Genomic DNA, 21,807 nt, shown 5'->3' with positions numbered 1-21,807 from the left:
GGGCAAAGGGGGGCCCCCCCAAAAAAAAAAAAAAAAAAAAAAAAAAAAAAAAAAAAGATTTTTTGACTTTATATCAGCATTTAAGTGGTGTTAACTTTATGTAAAAACATTTAGGTTAAGGATTAGTGTGCTTCCGGTTGTACAAAGGATAGCTGTATTATGTTAGGTATAATTATGACCTTATTATTGTCTTTATTTGGAGATTATATATGATTTCAGGAAATGTGTATGGCTTCAAGTTGACAAGGGGTGGACTTGTGATCGTTAATATTGTCAACTTGATTGAATTGGAGGATGCAAAGTATTGTTCCTGGGTGTGTCTGTGAGGGTGTTGCCAGAGGAGATTAACATGTAAGTCAGTGGACTGGGAGAGGCAGACCCACCCTCAGTCTGGGTGGGCACCATTCTCCTCAGCCACCAGCCTAAAAGCAGGAAGGGAAAGGGCAGACCTGCTGAGTCTTCCAGCTTCCATCTTTCTCCTGTGCTGGATGCTTCCTACCGGCGAACATCTGACTCCAAGTTCTTCAGCTTTTGGACTCTTGGGCTTGCACCAGTGGTTTGCCAGGGGCTCTTGGGCCTTTGGCCACAGACTGAAGGCTGCACTGTCAGCTTCCCTACTTCTGAGGTTTTGGGACTCGGACTGGCTTCCTTGCTCCTCAGCTTGCAGATGGCTATTGTGAGACTTCACTTTGTGATCGTGGGAGTCAGTTCTCCTAATAAACTCCACTTCATATATACATCTATCCTATTAGTCTGGTCCCTGTAGAGAACCCTCTCTAATACAATAGAGTTAAAGACAAACTCCTTGTATTTGTCTTGACAGAGTTTCTCTCCACTTTATTAATTGGACACAAAATAACGATATATCTTACAGTTGATGAAATTTTAGATTTGAAGAAATATAATGGTTCATAGAGTGGAAGAGAATACAGTCTTCCCTGACCTTTAGGACCTTACAGTAGAGAAGAAAGGGACATGAACCTCAGAGTGGGTGGCGCTGTTCTGTCGCCCAGGCTGGAGGGCAGTGGCACGATATTGGCTCACTGCAACCTCCGCCTCCCGGGTTCAAGTGATTCTGTTGCCTCAGCCTCCCGAGTAGCTGGGATTACAGGTGCATTTCACCACACTCTGGTAATTTTTTTGTATTTTTAGTAGAGACGGGGTTTTGCCATGCTGGCCAGGCTAGTCTCGAACTCCTGACCTCAGGCTATCTGCCTGCCTCAGCCTCCCAAAGTGCTGGGATTACAGGCGTGAGCCTCCATGCCCAGCCCTTTTTGTTTTTTGAGACAGAGTCTTGCTTTGTCACCCAGACTGGAGTGCGGTGGGGTGATCTTGGCTCACTGCAATCTTTGTCTCCCGTGTTCAAGTGATTCTCGTGCCTCAGCCTCCTGAGTACCTGGAATTACAGGCGTGTGCAACCATGCCTGGCTAATCTTTGTATGTTTAGTAGAGACAGGGGTTCGCCATGTTGACCAGGCTAGTCTCAAATTCCTGGCCTCAAGTGATCCACTCTCCTCGGCCTCCCAAAGTGCTGGGATTACAGATGTGAGCCACAGTGCCAGCAGATTTTGCTACTTACTATTAATTAAGGACTCAGACTTTGTAACATTCCATGTAAATTAGTAGATTTGTGTCTAGCAGAGGTGTAAATAATTTCTATCTGGTAGAAAAATAATGCCAAAGGTTACAATTTTATTGCCTTGCAGGATATTAACCAGCTTTATGTCTAACCTAGCAAACTTATTCTAACCTTTTTTTAAAGGACCATATAAATCCTAGTTCCCCAAGCAGTCCAGCTCTACTTTGATTGGTTCCCTTGCTAATTAATGAATTCAATAAATTTTAACCTTTTTGTTCCATATTTGTATGAAAGTCTAATTTTTTCAGTTTTTGAAATTATACTGTGATGAAGGCTATTGCATACCATGCTAAGAGGTATGGAATTTATCCTTAAAAGAGGGGGAAAAACTTTGAAATATTTATGCACAAGAATGACATGATTATATTGGCATTTGGAAAGGTCATTTTTTCAGCAGTGTCTAAAAGGAGTGAGATAGTCATTCATGTGAAATTTAATTCTGAAAACCAGTGGACATTTGGTGGCAACAGTAGCGATAATAATTTCTGAATATCCTGGGAGCAGGTAGTAATTTCTATGTGGAAATTTTATCAGGGACAGAATCAAGGAAGACTGGTATGTACACTGCAGTTTAGGAGGATGTCCTGCATATTAATGTCTATTAACAACCACTATGGTAATCAGAGGCCATAAATATTGTAAGTAGATAAAAGAAGTTGTGCTCTAGGGTTACCATCAGAAGCACATTATCAATGTACCCATGGATATGCAGTTAGAAAAATGAGCCATCACTTGCCTTCAGCTGGGAAGAAAGCCAGTTTATCTGATGGGAAGCAATCTCTAATACCCTTTTTCTTCTCCCGGTATTCTCTAAGCCCAAGAGGTGACGAAGAATAAGGAAACATCTTGGGAAGCTCAAATTCTCTGAGAACACTGCCTCTGGTCAGTGAAACCAGGGAAAGAAAGGAGACGTACTTTTCAAGTGCCTTTGTGTTTTAAACCATTGGAATGAATGCACTGGTGTTCTGCATACTGCTGTACCCATTGTGGCACCCTCTGTGGAGGCACCATTCATATTGTAGACATTGTAGATCTGGATAAGTATGCCTATTTTTGGTAGTTGTCAGTAAAATGTCTTGGATCAGGATTGCGTTTTTGCACAAAGGCACCAAATGGGCTAGGAGTGGCTTCGTGAATTATCAACTTTTTCACATGTATTTAAAAATGATAGCAGGTCAGATTCCTAGGATTTGGGGGCTGGCATTCTGAAGTGTTTTTCTCGTATTACTCATTATTGTACCACCGTTTCTCCCTTAAGATGGACCTATTTCTCCAAAGTTCTGGAAGGTAAGCAGAAGGCACAAATTCTTCACCCTAATGAGCATGATCTTTCTGTTTTGTGTTGCTTTCACATTTAGAATCCTTTCTACAGATGACACTTGTCCATGTATCTATCTATCTATCTATCTAGACAGAGTCTTGCTCTGTTGCCCAGGCTGGAGTGCAGTGGCACAATCTGGGCTCACTGCAACCTCCATCTCCTGGGTCTAAGCAATTCTCGTGCCTCAGCCTCCGGCGTAGCTGGGATTATAGTCACGTGCTACCACGCTCTACTAAAATTTTGCATTTGTTGTAGAAACAGGGTTTTACTATGTTGGCCAGGCTGGTCTCGAACTCCTGGCCTCAAGTGATCCACTCTCCTTGGCCTCCCAAAGTGCTGGGATTTTAGGAGTGAGCCACCACGCCCAGCCACACTTGTCATTTTAAAAAGCTGCTTAGCATCTACTCTGCAGTTAAGACATGACTTTGAATTTAAGACATTACTTTGAATTTCCTTTGGGAAACCACTGTTTCCTCATTCTCAGCCATGTGGTTTAGATGGGACTGATTCTAAGGCTGAGTCCTGACTGGCCTAAGTCACCATCTTGGCCACTTGACTGGTTCAGCAAAGGGAATATATCCCAATCAGAACTAGTGAGACAGGAAGGTATTTTCTGGGGATATTTTGCTGCCACACAGGGGAGAACCTGACGCTGCTGGAGGGAGAACAGCTGGTATAGTATGAGAAGAAATTTAAAAACATAGAAAAAAAAGTCACCCATGGAGACAACATTTGAGGCTTGGATCACACTGATTCTGAAGCCAGCACTGCCTTTGGATATTGTGGTTATGTAAGCCAATGTAGTCCATCTCTTCTTCAAGCAATTTGAGGTTTTTTAGGGAGGTTGGTTTTGTCTTGTTTTGATTTTGGTCACACGAAACACACACATACATCTTTAACTAATCCATTGTATTTCTTATGTGATTTGGATTTATCCATTTTCAGACTAATGACTTAAAGGATGACTCCATGCTAAAGCAGATCATTTTAAAAGTAACTATTTGCTATTAAAAGCACTTAAGGTCAGGCGTGGTGGCTGATGCCTGTAATCCCAGCACTTCGGGAGGCCAAGGTGGGAGGATTGCTTGAGCCCAGGAATTCCAGAACAGCCTGGGCAACATAGGGAGACCTCGTCTCTCCAAAAAGTTTAAAAATTAGCTGGGTGTGGTGGCACACACCTGTAGTTCCAGCTACTCAGGAGGTTGAGCTGTGGGAGGTCAAGGTTGCAGTGAGCCATGATCGTGCCACTGCGCTCTAGCCCAGGTAACAAGCAAGATCCTGTCTCAAAAAAAAATAAAAGGGTGGGTGGTGTGGGGGAGGCACTTCAACACTTAACACAAATTGCTGACATGAGAGCCTCATATTTAATTTACAATTCCTTTTTTTTTTCTCTTAATCAGAAATGATTACCCTGACTACTCTTTCTTGATGTTTTGCTTTGGATAAATGAACTGTAATATCATGCGTTTCACCGTATGGGTCCATTCAGGAGAAAGAACCACACCATAGGTGAAATAAAGGAGGTTTTATATAAAGAAATATTAATTATGCTAAAAGAGTAACAATAAGATACACGAAAACGCTATATGGTGCCCTGGGCTGAGGGAAAGTACCAAAGGAAGCACAAACTTGAAAGAGGTTCACATCTCACTGGAGAAGGTATCGTTCAGCCCAGCGGGCAGCAGAGTGGTTTCCAATTCTGCTGAACCAAAGCTGGCCTGCAGCTGCTGGAAAGCAAAAGGCCACCTTCCAGAGGGCAGCCTGGGAGCTGGGCTTGGGTGAGCGTGGGAGTCTGCATGGGGACAGGAGCCCCTCAGGGCACATGGGTTGCACTGGAGCTTTGGTTTCCATGACAAGAGGGCCATGGAAAGGCTATCGCCAGGCTGAGGCTGTAATGTCACAGAGGGACTGTATCCTGGGCTGGGGCAGGCTCTACTGGATGTCCCGGGACCCATATAACTGACCCCTGGTTCACTCGGGAAATGACAGGAGAGTCTCTTCCTCCTGCAGTTTCCTCCAGCGCCATGTACAGAGAAGTTTAAGGAACATCATGCCCTACTTCAAGAAGAAATGCTTAAAAGAATTCTAGGCTGATCCCAGAGCATATACTGAAGGTTGCATTCAGAGCTGAGAAGCAATAAATTGTTTTTTCCAAGAATACAGCTCTGTCCAATTCATTAGGGACTGTGGGGAAAGAATGACAGAAGTTGCCTCATCTTACATACTCAAATTCTGAGTTGGGTTAAGGGTTTCCTGAAGGGGTGAACTTAGTCTAGGCAGGTGTCTGCTAGAGTGTTCTATGTACTAGTATGAAGCAGAAAAAAATGGAGACATGCTGTGCCGAGCAAAGTGATAAGATCGACTTACTGTTGGACACTCCAGAGCTTTAATATGCTAGTGTATAATGACTTCTCTTCAAATTAATCAAACTGATAACCCTTTTTCCTTCAGGGTTATGTACCAGTTGCCTATAGCAGTTTTTTTTTTTCTCAAAATTCCCACATCTTCCCACATTCTCTTCTTACAATGTGATATTAAAACTCTTCCCATTGAGAATTTGGATCTGCTTTTCTTCCTCTGAAATTTGGGTGAGCATATGACTATGTTGGAAGCAATACTACATGGCTTCCAAGGTTAGATTATAAAAGACAAAACAGCTTCTGCCTGGTTCTCTTGGGACAATTGTTCTTGGAACCTTGCCAGCATGCTTTCAGGAAGCCTAAGCAGTCACATGCAGGTTTTACGTCCAAAAGGCCCAGCTGTAGCCCCGACCAACAGCCAGAATCAATCACCATACACGTGAGTGAGTAAGTGTTCAGTTGATTCCAGCTCCCAGCCATTGAGTCGATCCCAACTTCCAGGACTTCCCAGTCAAGGCCTCCGACGCTGTGCAGCCGAGGCAAGCCAGCCATGCGAAGTCCGTCCCAATTCCTGGGCCTGTAGGATCCATGAGCGTAATACAATGGTTGTTCTTTGAAGCCACGAAGTTTAGCCTGGATTGTTACACAGTGATAATGACTGGACCACACCCTGTAGGAAAGCCTTTCTTGCAAATCCCAGCTGTGTTACAGTTTTGTCCCATCCTTCAATCCTTCTTTTCACTAATAGCCGGCTGTCCACTGGCTAGACCAGATATCCACTGCTCTACCAAAACGATTGCCAGTGTGCTGTGACTCTGTGAGCAAATTCTTCTCCTCTGTGTGACCCATACTGACCCGGGCCCTTTCCAGATTCTTCTCCATAGTGCAAGATATGTTCTCATTAGGTCTGGAGAGGAGAGGATGCTTGACTTAGCCCAGGTTGTTTACCCTTAGGTTTGTGTTTTGGTCACAAAGCGTAAAGAAGCGAGTCTGAGCATAGCCAGTTCTGTTTCTTCTCTTTCAGAGTGACTGCGCAATGGGGTATTAGCCCTCCCCAGAAGAACTTCTTCTCCTTCTTCCCCCTCCTCCTCTTCCCTTTCCCCCTTCGTTTTCCTCTCTCCTTTGCCTTCTTCTTCTTCTCCTCCTATTCCTCTTCTTCACTCCCTCCTGCTTCTTAAGCAGTTACCAGAAGCCAGGCACAGCAACATAACTAGGTGTGAGCAGTGCTGTCATCCCCTGGTTGGTGCTGTTCGTGTTCCTTATGCCTGTGGATCCCTTTACCATTTCCCTGCATGCAGGTTCCCCAGCCAGCACCTGAGTCTCTGGTTTCTTTGTCCTAGAATGGTTCTTGGGCTGCCTAGTTGCAAATGCCTGGCAGTTTACATACCTCCCTCCCCCAGTAGCCCTAAACCCTTGTGGAACTAAACCAAAACTTTCCTCTATGGGATCTGGCTTGATATAGCACTTTAGCTTGGCCCTCTTCCCTTCCCTGTCTCCCGGGACTATTTCCTGATACGTCACTTGTGCAGGAATCCTATTCTCGGGTCTCTTTCTGAGAAATTCAGCTGAAGACATTTCTATTTAATAGTCAGGGAAACTGAGAAGTAGATTGCACAATCTCTGTAAACAAAAATAAGTGATTGACGTTGAGATTTTAACCTGGCTTCCTTTAGATCTCAAATCTGCTTACCTGCTCATTGCTCAATACCGCTTCCTGCAAGAAGGCAGCCATTTAACACCTAGGTCTCTCCCCAGTACGGCTATAGGCAAAGCACTGCTAGGAAGAGCCAGCCATGACAAGTCAGCTGCGTGTTTATCCACCATCCCACAGTTCTGTAAAGTGAAGCCTTTGAGAGCAGATCGTGCTATGTTGAAGTTTGCAGCCCCACAACACGATTATGCTCATGACTGTGCAATTTGGACGGGGTTTGGTGGGGAAGGAAAGGCTCGTCTCTGTTCCATGTGGTGTCAGCTGCAGGCCTCAGCTGGGGAAAATCTGCTTCTATGATGGCTCAGTCAGGCTGTCAAGTCGGTGCTGTCAACTAGACAATCAGCCAGGGCTGAGGGTAGAGGGGTCTCTCTAGGTGGGTCTCTCCGTGTGGCTTCTCATAGCAGCAGAGCCAGGTTCCAAGGACAAGCCATCCCCAAAGAGAGCCAGGAGGAAGCTGGGTGGCTTCTATGGGCTGGGCTCAGACGTCAGATAGTATAACTTCTGCCCTTCTCTACTGATGGAGGCAGTCACAAAGGCCCACCCAGTTTTTTCAGGGGATGGGGACAACCGTAGACTCCACCTCTTGTTTGAGAGTGGCCAGGTTCTGGAAAAACACGTGTGATGGGAAATATGACTGTGGCCATTTTTTGGAAGCGCAATCTGCCACCCAGGTATCATGTTCATTCCCTTAAGTTAGCTTCTGCCAGGCATGGAAGACACGGGCATCAATAATTCTCAGGTTCCCAGCTTCTGCTCCATCATCCCAGAGGAATGCCCTTTTTGCCTTTGGCCCAGTTTGGGTTGCATCTTTGTTCCAATTGCTGTGGTACGAGATTGGATAATGTTATTGGTTTTTCTGGAGTTGGGGCCCTACCTCTGCCAATCCCTGTGGCTTAGGGTGTGAGATCTGAAAGCAGATGGCTCTAAACAAGAGGATAAGAACAGGTTGAGGGTGAGGAGTAGAGCCAGAAGAAGGGGGGTGTCCTGTCCTGAGCAGATACATTAATAGCTATCCACCATAGGCAAGAGACCCTGACCTTAAGACATGCGGTCTTGGAGAAATTGCTCATAAAGACTGCTCTTCCCTCCCCTCCTCCGGGTGACCAAGAATGTGGCTCCTTGGATAAATGGGCTCCCGGCCTGCCATCCCAAGGGAGGACTTGTATTACTTTATAGACCCAATTCTGCCAATGTAGCTAGGGGTTTAGGTGGAAGTTGTGGAGATTTATGATTAAAGAAACAAAGCCAGCAGGTTTAGCAATAAATGGGATCCATTTCTTCTTGGAAGTTTCTGCTCTGAGAAGGTGTAAAGTTGTGAGTTTTATGATCCTTGATGGCAGCAGTCAACTCACATATGTTTCTCAGGACAATCTCTTTGGTTGAATACTTCATATTTTTGTTTTATTTTGTTTGAAATTATTATTTATTTAAATGGACAGATATCATTGTATTTTTTTTATCATGTAACAACATGATGTTTTGAAGTGCATATCTATTGTGGAATGGTTAATCTAGCTAATTAACAAAGGAGCCCTTCAGATTTTGAAGGCCAGCATTGACCCTAAAAAACAAGAACTGCTTGAGACCACCTGAATAAAATTTAGATTTTGGGAGGCCAAATATTCAAGACCTTTTGTAATCTGGATCCAGCTAAAAAATGATAGCCTTTATTTCCACTACCGATTTAAGCTTCAACAAGTAGAATTTAACATAAGGTTTTAAAAGCCAGGCACAGTGGCTCATGCCTGTAGTCCTAGCTCCTCAGAAGGCTGAAGTGGGGTGAATCCCTTGAGCCTAGGAGTTCAAGGCCAGACGAGGCAACAAGTGACATCCCATCTCCCAAAACCAAATAAATAAAAATAAAATAATGTCTTAAATATCCCTTTTCTTTTTCTTTCTTTCTTTCTTTTTTTTTTTTTTTTTTTTTTTTTTTTTTGAGACAGAGTCTCATTCTGTCACCCAGGCTGGAGTGCAGTGGCACGATCTTGGCTCCACCTCCTGTGTTCAAGCAATTCTCCTGCCTCAGCCTCCTGAGTAGCTGGGATTACAGACATGCGCCACCACGCCTGGCTAATTTTTGTATTTTTAGTAGAGACGGGGTTTCACCATGTTGGCCAGTCTGGTCTCAAACTCCTGACCTCAAGTGATCTGCCTGTCTCAGTCTCCCAAAGTGCTGGAATTACAGGCCTGAGCCACCACCTCCGGCCTAAATGTTTCTTAACACTTTTATTTTCACCTTGGGTGGTTTCCTCGGAAATGGATTATAGATACTTTTTGTTTGTTTGTTTTCTTCCTTTTTTTATATAATTGAGGAAATCCAAGAAACATAATTCTGGGGGACATAAAATTCCTAACTCAACAGGATCCCCTCAAAGTCATCAGGTGCTGGTGGAACATGTCTGTGGGAGAGAACACGCTGCTGTAAGAGGCTGTCCATCTTCCAACACCCGCCAGTCCTCACTGTGAGAAGGGTATTACATTAAAGCCAAATCTGCCTCTCTCTCATCCAACAGTGCATTTCTGGGCTCTGGACCAAGAAGCACAATTCTACTTCTTCCCATGACCGCCTTCTGGATATTTTAAGATGTTATCAGGTTCATTACACATGTTCAGCCCAAACTGTCTGTGGCCTAAGTTAGTCGTACCCAGAATCCAAACCCCACACCATTCTGACTGTCCTCCTCAAGATGGATCTTCATTTTGGATGTTCCCTCTGAAAGGGGAGTGCTGTACTGAGTATGGTATTTCTTCATTCTTTCATCAACTAGGCATTGAGTACCTAAGTAGGGGGCAGGCACTGCCTGTCATCCAGGGATCTAGAAGAGCACAGGACAGATGCAATCCCTGCCTCACGAAGTGTGTCGTATCTCGAAGGAGCTGGACATGCAGAGTGTCAGGTGTTGGGGAGCTGGGCATGCAGAGTGCCAGGTGCTGCTTTGATTTTTCCTGACCACCACTCTTTCGTCCTATTCATGCTGCCTAAAACTGTATTATCTTATTTGATTTCCACAACAAACCATGTGCCATACAAACTGGGACAATGCCAGGCACCTGTCGTCCTATACCTGTGCAGTTGTATTTATTTTATACATAAATACAGCTGTCATTTCCCTTTTATCTTGTTGGCTACACCTCAGGATTCTGATCTGTCGAAATCATTTAAATATTGATTATGCCATCTCTTCTATTTGCCATTTCTTTGAGTTTGGGATCATTTGCAAAGTTGATAAGCATGGATTTTAAGGTTTTTGCTTTTAAATTAATTGTTGATTTTTTTCAAAATGTGAAGGACAGAGGAATAAACAGTACCACACTAGTTGAAAAAGTCTCAATAAAATACTTGAATGAACAGCTAGCTGTGAAGAATAAGTTCTAACGTTCTATACCAGTGTAGGATGACTACAGTTAACAATAATATATTATACAGGCCAGGCGAGGTGGCGCACGCCTAAAATCCCAGCACTTTGGGAGGCCGAGGCAGGGCGAATCACTTAAGGTCAGGAGTTCGAGACCAGCCTGGCCAACATGGTGAAACCCCGTCTCTACTGAAAATACAAAAATTAGCCAGGTGTGGTGGTGCATGACTGTAATCTCAACTACTCAGGAGGCCAAGACATGAGAATTGCTTGAACCCGGGAGGCGGAGGCTGCAGTGAGCCGAGATCATGCCATTGCACTCCAGCCTGGGCAACAGAGTGAGACTCTGTCTCAAAAGAAAAAAAAAAGAAAACAAAACAAAACAAACAAAAACCTCCACAAACCCAATAATATTTTATACAGTTTCAAATGGCTAGATAACTAGAAGGAGGATATCGAATGATTCCAACACAAAGGAATCATAACTGTTTGAGCTGATGGATACACTAATTACGCTGATCTCATCATTGTACATTAAATGTATGGAAACATCTCTATGCACCCCACGAATATGTACAGTTATTATTTGTCAGTTAAAAAAATAAATACTTGAAAGAATGAATATGTACTTTTCCCTGACATTTTTAAAATCTGCTTTTCTAAAGTCACATTTACTATTCTCCAAATGAATTGATCACTTTTTTCCAAAGGGTTCCTGGCATTTCAGTGTAACCAGACTGGTTGTAGTTACCTGTTATTTAGAGGATTGTACAAATTACCATACGCCCACTAATCCTCCCCTTACCCCTCTGGAAAGGAAAACTGGGTTATTTGAATGCAATGTTCAATTTACTTTTGGTTGTGCCAAAGAGGATAGCCTTTAAAAAATGATCTGAAGTCCAAAAAGACATCTGCTGCACCCTTTTGTTGGTAATTTTAAAACCCTGGGCTAGTCAGGAAGATTCTATTTTTATGCTCATTGTTGAGAGAATCAGGTAACAACAGGAAAACAACCCTACAGAGTGAAATCAGATAATCCCAGACAATGGGTTGTCTGGCTACTGCCACAGAGCTTCTGGTCCAGCCTGCAGGGAGCTAATGGTCTTCTCACAACCCTGGAGCAAGTTCCGGTTCCAAAGGCTTCACGGAGCAGAAGTTGGAGCCATATCAAGCAGGCCTCTGATTTATGAGGGTAAGTAAGACAGGAGAATAAACATGGCTCCTGCCTGTGCTGAGCCAGGCTGTGTCATGGGGTTGAGGCGTGTGTGCCTCTGTGTGTGTGGGCGTTCCTCACAGGCACAGACGTGGCTGCCCAGGATTTTTGCAGCATGTAGTGTTGGTGAGGTAAAATTCTGAAACCAAAGATTGTTTATAATCTTGCTGTTACAGGGACTGACAGATTTTTTTTATTATCAAAATTGAAACTTCTTTATGTCTCCCAGGAAGTGTGTGGACTCCTCATGCACCATGGTGTGTGGGAGTGGATTCGGCTTTGTCGGCCTGGAGAACAAGCAGTCTGGAAATACTTAGAGAAATTAGATGTGCAAATATGTACCTGACAGCCCAGTATTCTCCTCTCCTGGATATATGACCCAGAAAATCTCATTCCTAGGTACATGAGGACACCTGGAAAACAACATTCATTGCAGCATCCCGTGTGATAGAGGAGTTGCAGGCAACCTAAGGTGTCCCTCATTGAGAGAGTAGGAAAGTACACTGTTGAAGAGAGGCAGACACTTGGACCAGATGGAAGCAATGAACTCAAGGTACGTCCATAATATAGACAGACTTTGAAAACATGATGTCGAATGATAATACTTTTTATTATTATCATTTTATTTCTTTTATTATTTATTTTATAGTAGAGGGAGATCTAGAATTGTGCAGCTTGATGTGTGATCCACTGTCCACAGCCTCAGAATCCCCAGGCAACCTGTTACAAATGTTAACTCTCAGGCCCCATGCAGACCTGCTGAATCAGACTCTCTGGTCCAGGAATCTGTGTTTTCTCCAGATCATCCTGATGCAGCTAAAGCTGGATTACATTTATATGCACTTAAAATGCATACATATACTAAGTTGTGCTCTGTATTTTTCAAAGGTAGGGTCATAGTTAAGGAAATACTACACATTATAATGAGTGCTGTTGGGGAGAAGGGTGGAACAGAAATGCAGGACAGAGACCAGGCACGGTGGCTCACACCTGTAATCCCAGCACTTTGGGAGATTGAGGTGGGCGGATCACCTGAGGCCAGGAGTTCAAGACCAGCATGACCAACATGGCGAAAGTTCGTCTCTATTAAAAGAACAAAAATTAGCCAGGCATGGTGGTGTGCACCTGTAATCTCAGGTACTTGGGAATCCTGGAGGCAGAGGTTGCAGTAAGCCAAGATCGCACCACTGCACTCCAGCCTGGGTGACAGAGGGAGACCCTTTCTTAAAAAAAAAAAATAGAAAAAGAAAAAAAGAAACACAGAACAGAGATGAAGGGGGAAAATCCAATAAAATAAAATACATCTAAAAATGAGGCACAGCGCAGGCAGAGATGATAGTAAGTGATAAACTGAATCATAAAAGAACTTAATTCTGTAACTGACGTTAAAAATATTTGCCTGGTTCAAAAAATCCCAAAGAAAACTGGCATGCATTTGTAGTCCCAGCTACACAGGAGGCTGAAGTAGGAGGGTGGCTTAATGCCAGGAGTTCAAGATCAGCCTGGGCAACAGAGCAAGACTCTGTCTCTGAAAAAATAAAAATTAAAAAAAAAAAAAAAAAAGAAGGTAGGAAGGAAGAAAGAAAGGAAAAAGAAAAAAGAGAAAGAAAAAGAAGGACAAGAAAAGAAGAGAAAAGCTGGAGAAAGAATTAGGACTTCAGATCCAGGGGAAATATTTTTTGCCCATTATTTGAAGTCCACTGACTCTGCTCCGGCCAGCAGAGGTATATTCAGTGAGTCAAACTGCCTATGTATGAACAGAAAATCAGTTCCTTCTGCTCCCCATTAACAAATATTTACGGAACATCAGTTTAAGGGAATGCCAAATTATTAGCTTGCCCAAGATGTCCACATCTCGTATTCTGGCCCTAGAGGATTACCTGATTTTAAGAGACCCGTAAGTCGGGTGCAAGGATGTAGTTGGAAGAAAAACACAGTTGCTCTAGTAACCATTTAGCCTACAGACCACGTAGGACATATTCAGAGAATCAGGTCTGAGGAGGCCTCGGCCCACCCAACAAGAAAGTGGAAATGACCACAAAAAGGCCAACTTTTCTCCCGTTTGTTTTTTTCCTTTGTTTGAGACTCTTACTTCTGACTGCCGGGAAAAGCCGAGTGGTGGTTTCACTTGGCTGAGACCTTATTAGGGAATTAAGGTGCCGGAGGAACAGAGACACCTCATGGGTGGACAGGTTGGCATGGTGCTGACAAGGGGTCCTGTGTGTCCCGGGGCACACCAGCCGCTGGCTCATCTGAATGCCCTCTCAGTGGTGAGGAGTTGAGTGGCCATCTGAGGTGGCTGATGGTGACAGGTCCACAGCCTGGGAGTGGAGAGGGCTGGGGTCTCACTGGGTTCTGGAAAGGGAGACCACACCATCACCATTTATCATCCAAACTGTGGCAGTTTGAAAAAACCCTAATTACTTCTATGTGTATTTCCTAAACCTAAGGACATTCTACATGGATAGCAGTGCCGTTATCTAATCTCCAGTCCTCAGATTTCACACGGCCTGCTGATGTACTTTTTTTCCATTCAGGATATAATCTTGTACCATGTGTTGCATTTAGTTGTCATTTCTCTTTAGTGTCCTTTAATCTAGAATGGTTCCTTGGTTTCTCTTGTCTCTCGTGACCTTGATATGTTTTGTGACTCAATTGTTGTGTGGAATGTCCCTTAGTTGGGGTTTGTCTGATATTTCTTAGTGACCAGATGGCAGTTTATATATTTCTGGCAACAATATCACAAAAGTGCTGTTGTGTCCTTCTTGGCACATTTTTTTTCTTTTGTTTTCTTTCTTCCTTTTTTTTTTTTTTTTTTTTTTTGAGACAGAGTCTCACTCTGTTGCCCAGGCTGGAGTGCAGTGACGTGATCCCGGCTCACTGCAACCTCCACCTCCTGGGTTCAAGCAATTCTCCTGCTTCAACCTCCTGAGTAGCTGGGATTACAGGCACACGCCACCATGGCCAGCTAATTTTGTATTTTTAGTACAGATGGGGTTTTACTATGTTAGCCAGGCTGGCTCGAACTCCTGACCTCATGTGGTCTGCCCGCCTCGGCCTCCCAAAGTGCTGGAATTATGAACGTGAGCCACTGTGCCCGGCCCTTCTCAGCACATTTTTTTGTTTTTTTTTTTTAAGAAACTGATGTTTATTTTCCATCAACCTTATTTCCATGTTCCTTAAGGGCCCGTACAAGAACAGCTTAAGACCATTCAGTGGTTGCTTTTACCCATTCAGTGGCCTGAGCAGTGGGAGCTGCAGACCAGTCTTCCGTGGCAGGCTGAGCGCTCCAGTCTTCAGTAGGGAACTGCTGGATAGGCACAGAGGGCACCTGCACACCTTCAGACCAGTCTGCAACCTCAGGCTGAGTAGCAGTGACTTCAGGAGCTGGAGCAGTCCATTCACCCTGAAATTCTTTGTTGGTCGCAGCCTTTTCAGTAGCAGCCTGCTCTTCTTTTTCAATCTCCTCAGGATCTCTGTAGAAGTAGAGATCAGGAATGACCTCCCACGGGTGTTTGCGGGAAATGGTGCCATGCATGTGCAGAACTTCCCGAGCCAGCATCCACCACATCAAACCCACTGAGTGAGCTCCCTTGTTGTTACATGGGATGGGAATGTCCACATAGTGCAGAGGAGAATCTGTGTTACACAGAACAATGGTAGGTAGGTTAACATAAGATGCCTCCGTGAGAGGCAGCCCTGGGGTCGGTAACCACAAGAAGCTGTGGCTCCCAGAAAGCTGCCTGGATCTGGTTGGTGAAGGTTCCAGGGGTGAAGCGGCCAGCAATTGGAGTGGTTCCAGTGGCAGCAGCAAACGTCAGCACGATCCTCTGGCCAGTATTCCTGGAGGATATGACACTGACATCAGCAGGGTTTTCAATGTCAACAATGGCACGAGCTGCCAGCAGAAGCTTCTCCCAGGTCCTCTTCAGATTTAGGAGGTAGATGCCATCACTTTTCCTTTTGTAGATGTACTGTTCCATCTGGAAGTCAAGATTAGTGCCACCTAAGTGGGTTCCTGATGCAAGGAACTTAAGGACATCCTCTTCGTTCATTTGTAGGACATCAAGGGCTCCGGATATTGTGAAAGTTTCCCTTTAAGTTACGACTGGAATCCAGAACAACGCCGTATGGACCACTCTGTGGGGAGCGCGGAAAGCTCTCAGCACATCTTAACAGGAGGCACATGATGTCCATCGGTACCATCTGTGAAGATATTAATCTTCGTTACTGGATTAAGCATCTGCCAGATTTCTCTACGGTAAAGTTACTATTTTTTCCTTCATAATTACAACAGTTTTTTAGGGAAATACTTTGAAAGCATGCATATAGCAAACATGTATTTTGAGAAGAAAAAAGGGTGCTACTGATACTTAAACTGTGACAACAGAAGCAAACGTATTATCCTGGGGAAACTAGGACATATAGTCATCCCAGTTCTGAATGACTTTTGTTATTTCCTGGTGTAATGTCCAGGTTGCTCCCAGCCACATTTTAAGGGTCACATTCATGGTGAAACCATTTCTGAACTCCCTCCTCTCTGCCTCCATTTCACCCTGTGAGATGACCATCATATACTGTTACGTCTCTCTGACTTCCTGTCTCTTTCTTTCTGTCTCAGACTGACAGCTCCTTGAAGGCAAGAACCTTGTCATATCTTTATCTCCTAGGGCCTTACATGGGGTTAGTACAGGAGAAGCACTGCCTAAAAGTTTAAATTCATACTGACCTTCTCTGAACATTGGTTTTCCATCTTTTGCAAAGAGGGATAATGAACTTTGCTGAATTGCCTCTAAGGATCAACTGTGATGAGATTTTATAAGTGAAAGCACTTTATAACCTACAAAGTGCCAGAAGACTCTGAGGCATCATTGTTTGTTTGGAGCTAAGAACGACTCCAACACCAATGAGTACTGCTGGGTCTCCTCTCACACTCAGCAGGTGGCCACCCAGACTCTGATCTGAAATCAGCTTGTTCACTCCTTCGTCCTAAGGGTAGTTCCTGTGGCTGTCTTTTTTTGTCTTAGTAGTTTCAGGGCTGAGCACAGAACACAGCCAGGGGTACTCAATACATGTTTTGAAAGAACACCCACATGAATGAACGAATCTAGCCCCTTTCCCTCTTCTTAGTGTCCAAACCTCCCAAAAGAAATTTAAGAACTAGCACTGGACCTGACACAGTATTGTGTAAACATTCAAGATGAATGCTATGTAGAGAATTACAGCAAGTAAAGAGATTGAATTAGTAATCAAATAACTACTCACAAAGAAAGCCCCAGACTCAGATGGCTTCACTCGGTGAATTCTATCAAACATTTGAAAAAGAAGGAATACCATTATTTTCACAAACTCTTTCAAAAAGTAGAAGAGGAGGGAACATTTCCCAACTCATTCCATGATGCCAGTATTATCCCTGATACCTGAGACAACTCAATAAAAGAAAACTCCAGATCAATATCCCTTATAAATGTAGTCAAAAACCTTTAACAAAATACCAGTGAAATAGAAGAATTACACCCCGTGGCCAAGTGGGATTTATCCTAGGAATACAAGGTTGGCAATATATGAAAATAAATCATGTAATATACCACATGAATAGAAAAAAGGACAAAAGCCACATGGTCATCTCAGTAGACACAGGAAAAGCATTTGACAAAATTGAACATACGTTCATGACAAAAACACTCAACTAACCAGGACTAGAAGGGAACTTCTTAAACCTGATAAAGGGCATCGACAAAAAGAAAGCTCATAGATAGTATCATACACAATGGTGGAAGACAAATGCTTTTTTCCTAAAATCAGGAACAAGATAAGAATGTCTGTGCTCACCACTTCTACTCAACATTCAACTAACTGACAAATTAATTAGGAAAGAAAATAAAATAAAAGGCATCTATATTTGAAAGGAAGAAATAAACTATATGTTATCTATTGGCAGACATAGGTCTTGTATATATGAAATTACGAAGTATCCACTAAAAATTACTAGAACTAATAAACAAGTTCAGCAAGGAGGTAAAATCAATATACAAAAATCAATTGTATTTCTGATTTTTCTGAAGTAAACAATCTGGAAATGAAATTAATCTAAAAATTCCATTTCCATTTATAATAGTATCAAAAAGAGTAACCTACTTGGGAATAAGTTTAACATAAGAAGTATAAGACTAGTACACTCAAATTACAAAACACTGCTGAAAGAAATCAGTGAAGACCTACACAGATGAAAAGACATCCCATGTCCATAGATCGAAAGACTTAACATTGCTCAGATGGGAATACGCCCTGGAGTGATCCATAGTTTCAATGCGGTCCTTATCAAAATCTCACCTGGATTTTTTTGTAGAAATTGACAAACTGATCTTGAAAATCATATGGATTTGTTAATTAGCTCAATTTAACCATTTCATAATGTATACATATTTCAAAACATGTTGCACGTGATATATACTATTTTTGTCAATTAAAATTAATTAATTAAAAAAAATAAACCCAACAGTAATGAGAAAAACTAAAAAGAAAAATCATATGGAAATTCAAGGTATCCAGAATAACCACAATCGTCTTAAAAAGGAAGAATTAAGTTGGAGGACTTACATTCCTCTATTTCACAACTTACTACAAATCTGTAGTAGTCCAGACAGTTTGGTACTGGTGTAAGGATAGATATATAGGTCAATGGAATAGAAGTGAGAGTCTTGACAGAAATTTATACATCTATGGTCAACTTGTTTTCTAAAAGGGTGCCAAGACCATTCAGTGGAGAAGGAAGTTTCTTCAAAAATGGTGGTGAAACAACTGGATAGCCATGTGCGAAAGGACGAAATTGAACTCCTACTTCATGCCATATACAAAACTTCATCAAAGTGGAGCAAAGACCTAAATAAATGTGGGAGCTAAACTATAAAACTCTTAAAAGAATGCATAGGCTTAAATCTTCATGGTCTTGGATTAGGTAATGGTTTCTTAGCTATAACACCAACAGCACAAGCAACAAAAGAGAAAATAGATAAATGGGACTTCATCAAAATTAAAAACTATTATGCTTCAAGGACATCTTCCAGAAAATGAAAAAGAAAACCACTGAAAAGAAGAAAATATTTGTAAATCATGTATCTGACAAGGGGCTTGTATCTAGAATAGATAAGAACTCTTACAATTCAGTAATAAAAAGATAAATAACCCAGTTTTAAAATGAGCAAAGGATCTGAATACACATTTCTTTAAGAAGATACACAAATGGCCAATAAGCACATGAAAAGTTGTTAAACATTATTAATCATCAGGGAAACACAAATCAAAACCACAATGAGATACTACTTCACACCTACTAGGATGGCTAGAATCAAAAGGTAGATAATAACAGGTGCTAGTGAGGCTATGGAGGAATTAGAATCTTCATATTTGTGCTGGTACAAACATAAAATGATACAGACACTTTAATAAAGTCTGGCAGTTCTTCAAAATGTTAAACATAGAGTTATCATATGACCCAGCAATCCCACTCTTAGGTGTATACCCAAGAAAACCAAAGACATGTCCACACAAAAACCTGCATACACATGTTCACAGGAGCTATTATTCATAATAGCCCAAAAGTGGAAATGACCCAAATGTCCATCAACAGATGAATGTGGTAAAGCCATATAAGGGAGTGTTATTTAGCCATAAAGAGAAATGAAGTGTGTGCACCTGCTGCTTCATGAATGAACCTTAAAAACATGCTAAGTGAAATAAGCCAGAAACAAAAGGCCACATATTGTGGGATTCCAGTTATATGAACTGTCCAGAATATGCAAATCCATACAGACAGAAAGTGGATAAATGGTTGCCAGCAGCTGGGGGCAGGGCGGACAAGCAGTGACTGCTAATGGGTTAGAGTTTCTATATAAGGTACAGCCTTTTCGGTTTGCCTGGGACTGAGGGATTTCCCTGGGATGTAGCAGTACTTCCAATGCTAAAGTTGGGGCAGTCCCAGCTAAACCAGGACGAATTGGTTGCCCTATTCCATACCTGGAAATGAATGTGTTGAATTAGATTGTCTCTAAGGTCTCTTCGAGTTCACAATTTCTTTGAGATTTGTGAAAAAAACAACACAAGCAACAACACATGCTAAAAAGCAAGAAAAGCCGGTTTTTCTTTCCCTGTCTGATAAATGATACTCCCTGGGCTAGCTTACTGTCCACACCTGCCGGCTATTCCCCGGTCATCACAGCGAGCAGCAAATTTCCCTGGTTTCGGGAGAAGCATGGGTACCACGCATCTAAAACAACACACATGCTTAGTCTCTAACCCCAGATCAGTTGAATCAGAATCTCTGAGGGTGGGACCCAGGCCATGGGTCTGTTTTTAAAGCTGCGTGGGTGATCCGAATATGCAGCCAGGTGTGAGAACCAGTGCAGGGTGATCTGAGAGCCGCCCAGCTCCTCTTTCCCTTTACTCCCCGCCTGTGCCAGCCCCTCCATTTGATTGGACCAAGTGTTGCTGAGACATATGAGATGAGCCAGTCAGAGCCTCTCTCCGGAGTTTGAACTAACACATTCGGGGAAGCTTGAGAAAGGCTGGAGAGGCCATAGCAGGGCAAAGGCCAGTGTGCTGGGAAGGAGCAGAGGCTGAGGGAAACCAAACAAGACCAAGAGAAACTGAATAGAAAGAGGGCAAAGCAGACATGCAGAGGTCAGAGACAGAGCAACTGGTCCATTCTAGGGTTTTCCTAATTCTAGTCTTTTGTATTTTTATAATAAATCCTCTTTTTCTTAGCAGTGGAGGAGATTCTATTTTTCAAAGATGGCTACAACCTCCATCCCACATGCTCTCCTCAGTGTGACCTTGCCACTCCCACATCAGGACGGGGCCTATGATTCCTTTCCCCTTGAGTCTGAGCTGACACTACCATAGTCAACAGAGTGCAGTGGAAGTAACACGATGTGTCTTCCAAGGGCAGGTCAAAAAAACCGTGCAGCGACCATGTAGTTGTGACATATAATAAAATGGTTTTGCTTAATCAACCAAGTTTTAGGGTCGTTTGTTATACAGTGATAGTAAGTGGGACAGGTAGTCTAAGAAAATCCAAGCTCCTTGTCATCAAAAGAGCCTGAGGAGCACGCCTGACTCCATCTCTCAAGGTCTGTCCTCATTTCTAACTCAGCCTTGATTTCATTTTCACCAGGCACCCAACCACCACCTGTCACCACCAATGGGTAAACTTGAAGTGTAGATAGGAATTGCTGGTGCTTTCACAGCCAGAATAGTTCTGAAAAGTACACAATGCAATTATAAAGTATTAAGAGGAAATGTAAGCAAAAATATCTTTTAAATGTGGTAAAATATACATAAAACTTGCCATTTTAATCATTTTAAGTGTATAGTTCAATGGCATTAAGCACATGAACACTGTTACACAGTCATCACCACCATCCACCTCCAAAACTTTTTCATCTTCCTACGATGAAACTCTGTACTCATTAATCAACTCCCCACCCTCCCCTCCCCCACGTCCCTGGAACCACCACTACACTTTATGTCTCCATGAATTTGGCTACTCTGTGTACCTCATATAAGTGGAGTTATACAGTGTTCGCCCGCCTTGGCCTCCCAAAGTGCTGGAATTACAGGCGTGAGCCACCACACCCGACTGAAAAGGACTCTCTAAGTGTGGTGCCAAAGCAGAAATTATAAGGAAACTAATTGAACAGTTTGATTACATAAAGATGAAAGTGTTAGTTATGATAAAAATATCATAAACGAAAAGGCAAATGACACTGAAAGCTATTTTTTTTACATTTTAGGACAATGGAGTTTTAATGTATAGCAAATTTCAATAAGCAAAAGGTAAGTCCCAGTAAAATTAAACAGGGCAAAAGACACATATAGTTATGCAAGCAGAAATACACAGTCCTGTCTACACCTGAAAAACCTCATGGAAGCAAAACAGGTCTCTTGCCTCCGTCACGTCCCATGGTTAGAAGAAAACAAACATTTTGAACCCTCTCTAATCCTAGCCCCCCAAATAAATGAACTCCAGAGCATTTCCTGTAAGTTGCTGACTATTTAATGCAACAACTTTATCCCAGACTTTTGCAAAACTGCTGTCTGAAGACTACTCCAGCCTTGGTAGAAATGATAACCCCGTAAGAAAATTGCTGGTTTTCTGTCATGAACACACCAACTGTAAATTCAGTCACCTTGGTAATTTTGCAGTGTT

The 21,807-nt window shown here is 42.7% G+C and overlaps 1 pseudogene; it reads right to left on the bottom strand.

The window, feature by feature from the left end:
• Positions 1 to 14,777: 14,777 nt before the first annotated feature.
• Positions 14,778 to 19,853, bottom strand: LOC112619425 (annotated as a pseudogene).
• Between the last annotated feature and the right edge of the window lie 1,954 nt (positions 19,854 to 21,807).

This window comes from Theropithecus gelada, chromosome 2 (genome assembly GCF_003255815.1).
Source record: "Theropithecus gelada isolate Dixy chromosome 2, Tgel_1.0, whole genome shotgun sequence".
NCBI classification, from domain to species: Eukaryota; Metazoa; Chordata; class Mammalia; order Primates; family Cercopithecidae; genus Theropithecus; species Theropithecus gelada.
Note: the sequence above shows the minus strand (reverse complement) of the source record. Positions and strands in the feature narration are given on the sequence as shown.